Source organism: Bufo bufo, chromosome 5 (assembly GCF_905171765.1).
Source record: "Bufo bufo chromosome 5, aBufBuf1.1, whole genome shotgun sequence".
Taxonomy (NCBI): domain Eukaryota; kingdom Metazoa; phylum Chordata; class Amphibia; order Anura; family Bufonidae; genus Bufo; species Bufo bufo.
This window is the reverse complement of record NC_053393.1, coordinates 163,783,990-163,793,428: the sequence shown is the minus strand read 5'-3', so window position 1 is coordinate 163,793,428 and position 9,439 is coordinate 163,783,990.

Here is a 9,439-nt window from a genome sequence, read left to right as displayed (position 1 = left end):
CTGCGCTGCATTTCGGACAGTCCAATACAACCGTTAAATACTGCTGTTATATTGTGATTTGAAAAAAAAAAAACTTTTTGTGCTACATCGTACATTTGCGGCCTGTGCTGCATTTCTGACAGTCCAATACAACCGATAAATACAGCTGTTATGTTTTTCTTAGAAAAAAACACCCTTTTTGTGCTAGATAGTACATTTTCGGCCTGCGCTGCATTTCTGACAGTCCAATACAACCGTTAAATACTGCTGTTATATTGTGGTTTGAAAAAAACACCCTTTTTGTGCTAGATTGTACATTTGCGGCCTGCGCTGCATTTCTGACAGTCCAATACAACCGTTAAATACTGCTGTTATATTTTTCTTTGAAAAAAACACCCTTTCTGTGCTAGATAGTACATTTGCGGCCTGCGCTGCATTTCTGACAGTCCAATACAACAGTTAAATACTGCTGTTATATTTTTCTTAGAAAAAAACACCCTTTTTGTGCTAGATTGCACATTTGCGGCCTGCGCTGCGTTTCTGACAGTGCAATACAACCATTAAATACTGCTGTTATATTTTTGTTTGAAAAAAACACCCTTTTTGTGCTACATCGTATATTTGAGGCCTGCGCTGCATTTCGGACAGTCCAATACTACCGTTAAATACTGCTGTTATATTGTGGTTTGAAAAAAATATAAACTTTTTGTGCTACATCGTACATTTGCGGCCTGTGCTGCATTTCTGACAGTCCAATACAACCGTTAAATACTGCTGTTATATTTTTCTTCGAAAAAAAAACACCCTTTTTGTGCTAGATAGTACATTTGCAGCCTGCGCTTCATTTCTGACAGTCCAATACAACCGTTAAATACTGCTGTAATATTTTTTTTTTTAAAAACACCCATTTTTTGCTAGATGGTACATTTGCGGCCTGCACTGAATTTCTGACAGTCCAATAAAACCAGTCAATACTGCTGTTACATTGTTGGCTGAGAAATTCAAATATTTTCTGACCATGAATTAATTGTATTAAGCTCACCTGTCACACTTTTGTGTGACCTCAAGAATTTTTTTCTCTTAATGACACCGACACAGCCTTATTGTCAGTAAACTTAATTGTTGACTATTGGCGGTTACATTTTCGCCTGACATAAAACATCTGTTAGTTTGGTTGGTCGCAAAGAATGAGGAGAGCGTCAAATAAGGGACGTGGCCCTGGTCGTGGTGCTGCTGATGTTGGTGGAGCTCCTGTTGCAGGGAGAAGACATGGTCGATCTGTGCCAGCTACACGCACAAGTGAAACACCTTCCTCAGGTGTGAGTAGGCGATAGAACCCTTAGCGGTATTTTGTAGGCCCGAATGCTGCTCTACGAATAATGAGGCCAGAACAAGTATATGCGATAGTAGATTGGGTGGCTGACGGTGCGTCCAGTTCCTTCACATTTTCTCCCACCCAGTCCCCTGCTGAAAGATCAGAGTTGGCACCTGCGCCCATGGCCATCAGTCTTTCACCTCATTCCCTTGCAAATCAGTCAAGCAGTCTGAGCCCCAAGTCATGCAGCAGTCTATTCTGCTTTTTGATGACTCTCCTAGCAGGGTTTCCCAGGGCCATCCACATAGCCCTGCCCCAGACGTGGAAGAGATTGAGTGCACCGATGCCCAACCACTTATATTTCAGGATGAGTACATGGGAGGACCACCGCAGCACGTCTCGGATGATGACGAAATACAGGTGGCAGTTCTTCAGACAATGTGCTGACGACAAGACACGAGTGGTTTGTACGCTGTGCAATCAGAGCCTGAAGCGAGGCATAAACGTTCTAAACCTGAGTACAACCTGCTTTACAAGGCATCTAAGTGCAAAGCACGAGCTACAGTGGAGTAGACACCTCAAAAAACAGGTGTCTGGCTCCTCCTGCTTCCTCTTCTGCTGCAGTCTCAGCCTCTTCATCCCCCTCTTGAGTGACAGTGGCACCGCAGAGGATGTGCCAGCAATGCCACCATCTCAGTCACCAAGCATCTGCACAATGTCCCATGGAAGCGTTCAGCTGTCTATCTCCCAAACACTGGATCAAAAGAGGAAGTACCCCCCTACCCACCTGCGATCCCTGGCCCTGAATGCCAGCATTTCCAAATTCCTGGCCTTTGAAATGCTGTCATTCCGTCTGGTTGATAGCCAGGGGTAAACGACAGCAGGCAGTTTTAAAACTTATCTGTTTGGGGGACAAACACCACACCGTGCAGGGGCTGTGGACGGGCATGGAACAACAGACCGATGAGTGGTTGGTGCCAGTTAGCCTCAAGCCCGGCCTGGTGGTGTGCGATAATGGGCGAAATCTTGTAGCAGCTCTGGGCCTAGCTGGTTTGACGCACATCCCTTGCATGGCGCATGTGCTGAATTTGGTGTTGCAGAAATTCCTAAAAAATTACCCAAGAGTTGCTGCAGAAAGTGCGAGCCGTCTGTGCGTGCTTTCAGCCTTCTCACCCTCATATGCGACGTGCCCACAAGGTGGAACTCCAGCTTGCACATGCTGGCCAGACTGTGCGAGCAGCAGGATGCGATAGTGGAGTTTCAGTTGCAGCACGCACGGGTGAGTCGCTCTGCGGAACAGCACCACTTTACCACCAATGACTGGGCCTCCATGCGAGAACTATGTTCCTTGTTGCGCTGTTTCGAGTACTCCACCAACATGGCCAGTGCCGAAGACGCCGTTATCAGTGTTACTATACCACTTCTATGCCTGCTTGAAAAAACGCTTCGGGCGATGATGGAAGAGGATTTGGCACAGGAGGAGGAGGAAGAGGGATCATTTGGCACATGGCCTGAGCTTGCCCTTTACACCTTGGAGGTGCTGGACTTCCCTGCAGCCAGTGTATGGTCTGAACGTGTGTTTAGCACGGCAGGGGGCGTTATCACAGACAGCCAATGTGGACAAGTTCACGTTCATTAAAATGAACCAGGCATGGATCCCACAGGACTTGTCCGTACCTTGTGCAGAATAGACATGCGTACATGGCCTCACCCAGCCATTGTTATACTCCAGTGCACTTTGTCTTTGTTTTATTTTTTATCTTTCCCAATGTTTTGGGGTCTACCCAAATTTTAACAAAAAAATAATAATAATAATAAAATAAATTAAACAAAACCAAAAACCAGTGTTGGCTACCTTCTCCTCCTCCACCGCGGCTTCAACCTACACCGCCACATCCACCGCCTCTTCAACCTCCTACTCCATATAGACCTCCTCCTCCTAGATCAAGATTATCCTTCTTTTTTTTTAACGTATTTTATGTTATTTTAACCACCTCCGGACCGCTGTACGCACAGACGCGTCCTGGAGGTGGTAGATTCATTCCGAGTGGACGCATATACGCGTCATCTCGCGAGACGCGAGATTTCCTGTGAACGCGCGCACACAGGCGCGCGCGCTCACAGGAACGGAAGGTAAGAGAGTTGATCTCCAGCCTGCCAGCGGCGATCGTTCGCTGGCAGGCTGGAGATGTGTTTTTTTTAACCCCTAACAGGTATATTAGACGCTGTTTTGATAACAGCGTCTAATATACCTGCTACCTGGTCCTCTGGTGGTCCCATTTGTTTGGATCGACCACCAGAGGACACAGGTAGCTCAGTAAAGTCCCACCAAGCACCACTACACTACACTACACCCCCCCCCCCCGTCACTTATTAACCCCTTATTAGCCCCTGATCACCCCTGATCACCCCATATAGACTCCCTGATCACCCCCCTGTCATTGATTACCCCCCTGTCATTGATCAACCCCCTGTAAAGCTCCATTCAGATGTCCGCATGATTTTTACGGATCCACTGATAGATGGATCGGATCCGCAAAACGCATCCGGACGTCTGAATGAAGCCTTACAGGGGCATGATCAATGACTGTGGTTATCACCCCATATAGACTCCCTGATCACCCCCCTGTCATTGATCACCCCCCTGTCATTGATTACCCCCCTGTAAAGCTCCATTCAGACGTCCGCATGATTTTTACGGATCCACTGATAGATGGATCGGATCCGCAAAACGCATCCGGACGTCTGAATGAAGCCTTACAGGGGCATGATCAATGACTGTGGTGATCACCCCATATAGACTCCCTGATCACCCCCCTGTAAAGCTCCATTCAGATGTCCGCATGATTTTTACGGATCCACTGATAGATGGATCGGATCCGCAAAACGCATCCGGACGTCTGAATGAAGCCTTACAGGGGCATGATCAATGACTGTGGTTATCACCCCATATAGACTCCCTGATCACCCCCCTGTCATTGATCACCCCCCTGTCATTGATTACCCCCCTGTAAAGCTCCATTCAGACGTCCGCATGATTTTTACGGATCCACTGATAGATGGATCGGATCCGCAAAACGCATCCGGACGTCTGAATGAAGCCTTACAGGGGCATGATCAATGACTGTGGTGATCACCCCATATAGACTCCCTGATCACCCCCCTGTAAAGCTCCATTCAGATGTCCGCATGATTTTTACGGATCCACTGATAGATGGATCGGATCCGCAAAACGCATCCGGACGTCTGAATGAAGCCTTACAGGGGCATGATCAATGACTGTGGTTATCACCCCATATAGACTCCCTGATCACCCCCCTGTCATTGATCACCCCCCTGTCATTGATTACCCCCCTGTAAAGCTCCATTCAGACGTCCGCATGATTTTTACGGATCCACTGATAGATGGATCGGATCCGCAAAACGCATCCGGACGTCTGAATGAAGCCTTACAGGGGCATGATCAATGACTGTGGTTATCACCCCATATAGACTCCCTGATCACCCCCCTGTCATTGATTACCCCCCTGTAAAGCTCCATTCAGACGTCCGCATGATTTTTACGGATCCACTGATAGATGGATCGGATCCGCAAAACGCATCCGGACGTCTGAATGAAGCCTTACAGGGGCATGATCAATGACTGTGGTGATCACCCCATATAGACTCCCTGATCACCCCCCTGTCATTGATTACCCCCCTGTCATTGATCACCCCCCTGTAAAGCTCCATTCAGACGTCCGCATGATTTTTACGGATCCACTGATAGATGGATCGGATCCGCAAAACGCATCCGGACGTCTGAATGAAGCCTTACACGGGCGTGATCAATGACTGTGGTTATCACCCCATATAGACTCCCTGATCACCCCCCTGTCATTGATCACCCCCCTGTCATTGATCACCACCCCTGTCATTGATCACCCCCCCTGTCATTGATCACCCCCCCTGTCATTGATCACCCCCCTGTCATTGATCACCCCCCTGTCATTGATCACCCCCCTGTCATTGATCAACCCCCTGTCATTGATCACCACCCCTGTCATTGATCACCCCCCCTGTCATTGATCACCCCCCCTGTCATTGATCACCCCCCTGTCATTGATCACCCCCCTGTCATTGATCACCCCCCTGTCATTGATCAACCCCCTGTCATTGATCAACCCCCCTGTCATTGATCACCCCCCTGTCATTGATCACCCCCCTGTAAGGCTCCATTCAGACATTTTTTTGGCCCAAGTTAGCGGAATTATTATTTTTTTTTCTTACAAAGTCTCATATTCCACTAACTTGTGACAAAAAATTAAATCTCACATGAACTCACCATACCCCTCATGGAATCCAAATGCGTAAAATTTTTTAGACATTTATATTCCAGACTTCTTCTCACGCTTTAGGGCCCCTAGAATGCCAGGGCAGTATAAATACCCCACATGTGACCCCATTTCGGAAAGAAGACACCCCCAGGTATTCCGTGAGGGGCATATTGAGTCCATGAAAGATTGAAATTTTTGTCCCAAGTTAGCGGAACGGGAGACTTTGTGAGAAAAAAATAAAAAATATCAATTTCCGCTAACTTGTGCCAAAAAAAAAAAATTTCTATGAACTCGCCATGCCCCTCATTGAATACCTTGGGGTGTCTTCTTTCCAAAATGGGGTCACATGTGGGGTATTTATACTGCCCTGGCATTCTAGGGGCCCCAAAGCGTGAGAAGAAGTCTGGTATCCAAATGCCTAAAAATGCCCTCCTAAAAGGAATTTGGGCCCCTTTGCGCATCTAGGCTGCAAAAAAGTGTCACACATCTGGTATCGCCGTACTCAGGAGAAGTTGGGGAATGTGTTTTGGGGTGTCATTTTACATATACCCATGCTGGGTGAGATAAATATCTTGGTCAAATGCCAACTTTGTATAAAAAAATGGGAAAAGTTGTCTTTTGCCAAGATATTTCTCTCACCCAGCATGGGTATATGTAAAAAGACACCCCAAAACACATTCCCCAACTTCTCCCGAGTACGGAGATACCAGATGTGTGACACTTTTTTGCAGCCTAGGTGGGCAAAGGGGCCCATATTCCAAAGAGCACCTTTCGGATTTCACTGGTCATTTACCTACTTACCACACATTAGGGCCCCTGGAAAATGCCAGGGCAGTATAACTACCCCACAAGTGACCCCATTTTGGAAAGAAGACACCCCAAGGTATTCCGTGAGGGGCATGGCGAGTTCCTAGAATTTTTTATTTTTTGTCACAAGTTAGTGGAAAATTATGATTTTTTTTTTTTCATACAAAGTCTCATATTCCACTAACTTGTGACAAAAAATAAAAACTTCCATGAACTCACTATGCCCATCAGCGAATACCTTGGGGTCTATTCTTTCCAAAATGGGGTCACTTGTGGGGTAGGTATAATGCCCTGGTATTTTAGGGGCCCAAATGTGTGGTAAGGAGTTTGAAATCAAATTCTGTAAAAAATGACGAGTGAAATCCGAAAGGTGCTCTTTGGAATATGGGCCCCTTTGCCCACCTAGGCTGCAAAAAAGTGTCACACATCTGGTATCTCCGTACTCAGGAGAAGGTGGGGAATGTGTTTTGGGGTGTCATTTTACATATACCCATGCTGGGTGAGATAAATATCTTGGTCAAATGCCAACTTTGTATAAAAAAATGGGAAAAGTTGTCTTTTGCCAAGATATTTCTCTCACCCAGCATGGGTATATGTAAAAAGACACCCCAAAACACATTCCCCAACTTCTCCTGAGTACGGAGATACCACATGTGTGGCACTTTTTTGCAGCCTAGGTGGGCAAAGGGGCCCATATTCCAAAGAGCACCTTTTGGATTTCACTGGTCATTTACCTCCTTACCACACATTAGGGCCCCTGGAAAATGCCAGGGCAGTATAACTACCCCACAAGTGACCCCATTTTGGAAAGAAGACACCCCAAGGTATTCCGTGAGGGGCATGGCGAGTTCCTAGAATTTTTTATTTTTTGTCACAAGTTAGTGGAAAATGATGATTTTTTTTATATATTTTTTTTTTTCATACAAAGTCTCATATTCCACTAACTTGTGACAAAAAATAAAAACTTCCATGAACTCACTATGCCCATCAGCGAATACCTTGGGGTCTCTTCTTTCCAAAATGGGGTCACTTGTGGGGTAGTTATACTGCCCTGGCATTCTAGGGGCCCAAATGTGTGGTAAGGAGTTTGAAATCAAATTCTGTAAAAAATGACGAGTGAAATCCGAAAGGTGCTCTTTGGAATATGGGCCCCTTTGCCCACCTAGGCTGCAAAAAAGTGTCACACATCTGGTATCTCCGTATTCAGGAGAAGTTGGGGAATGTGTTTTGGGGTGTCTTTTTACATATACCCATGCTGGGTGAGAGAAATATCTTGGCAAAAGACAACTTTTCCCATTTTTTTTATACAAAGTTGGCATTTGACCAAGATATTTATCTCACCCAGCATGGGTATATGTAAAATGACACCCCAAAACACATTCCCCAACTTCTACTGAATACGGAGATACCAGATGTGTGACACTTTTTTGCAGCCTAGGTGGGCAAAGGGGCCCACATTCCAAAGAGCACCTTTCGGATTTCACTGGTCAGTTTTTACAGAATTTGATTTCAAACTCCTTACCACACATTTGGGCCCCTAGAATGCCAGGGCAGTATAACTACCCCACAAGTGACCCCATTTTGGAAAGAAGAGACCCCAAGGTATTTCGTGATGGGCATAGTGAGTTCATGGAAGTTTTTATTTTTTGTCACAAGTTAGTGGAATATGAGACTTTGTAAGAAAAAAAAAAAAAAAAAAAAAATCATCATTTTCCGCTAACTTGTGACAAAAAATAAAAAGTTCTATGAACTCACTATGCCCATCAGCGAATACCTTAGGGTGTGTACTTTCCGAAATGGGGTCATTTGTGGGGTGTTTGTACTGTCTGGGCATTGTAGAACCTCAGGAAACATGACAGGTGCTCAGAAAGTCAGAGCTGCTTCAAAAAGCGGAAATTCACATTTTTGTACCATAGTTTGTAAACGCTATAACTTTTACCCAAACCATTTTTTTTTACCCAAACATTTTTTTTTTATCAAAGACATGTAGAACAATAAATTTAGAGCAAAATTTATATATGGATGTCATTTTTTTTGCAAAATTTTACAACTGAAAGTGAAAAATGTCATTTTTTTGCAAAAAAATCGTTAAATTTCGATTAATAACAAAAAAAGTAAAAATGTCAGCAGCAATGAAATACCACCAAATGAAAGCTCTATTAGTGAGAAGAAAAGGAGGTAAAATTCATTTGGGTGGTAAGTTGCATGACCGAGCAATAAATGGTGAAAGTAGTGTAGGTCAGAAGTGTAAAAAGTGGCCTGGTCTTTCAGGGTGTTTAAGCACTGGGGGCTGAGGTGGTTAAGTCATTTCCCTATCCACATTTGTTGGCAGAGCACTTGCCATGCTCTTAACCACAGTTTGCTGCCTTTTGCAGCCCTCTAGCCCTTTCCATGACTCTTTTAGAACCATCTTAGTACTCCAAAGTTCGGGTCCCCATTTACTTCAATGGGGTTCGCGTTCGGGGTCAGGTTTGGGTCAAGTTCTGGTTTCGAACTCAAATATCCAGGTATCCGTTCAACTCTAACTGCTACTACTGCTGCCTCTGTGTACCCCTGCACCACTACTTTCTGGGCAGGTAGGCTCCTGTGAAACGGGTGGTCTTCCCCGGGCATGTTTCGCTACCGACCTCCCACTACTGCCCTTCTGCTAACTCCCGCTCTGCCGCTACCTCATAGGCAAGCTGCCACCCTTTTCTCCCGATGATGATAAAGCCCCTAATTTACCTGGCCCCCAAGTGCGTTCAGCTACATCATCATCATCGAGTACTGTCTGCACGTCACTGAAGTCCTCCTCAATGGTCTCTGGGTCAGGAGCCTCCCTGCTCGAATTTCCAGCTAACACTCCACTCTCCTCATCACTACTTGCCCACCTAGCAGAGAAAGCAGCGGATGACCCCTCCACATCTTGGCTGGCCAGTAGCTGCTGACTGTCCTCTAGTAACTTGTACTTGCTGTATAGTGGGGCTTAGCCCACAGCATATAATACTTCTCTGGCAGAGGGAATATAAAAAGACAGAGGCAG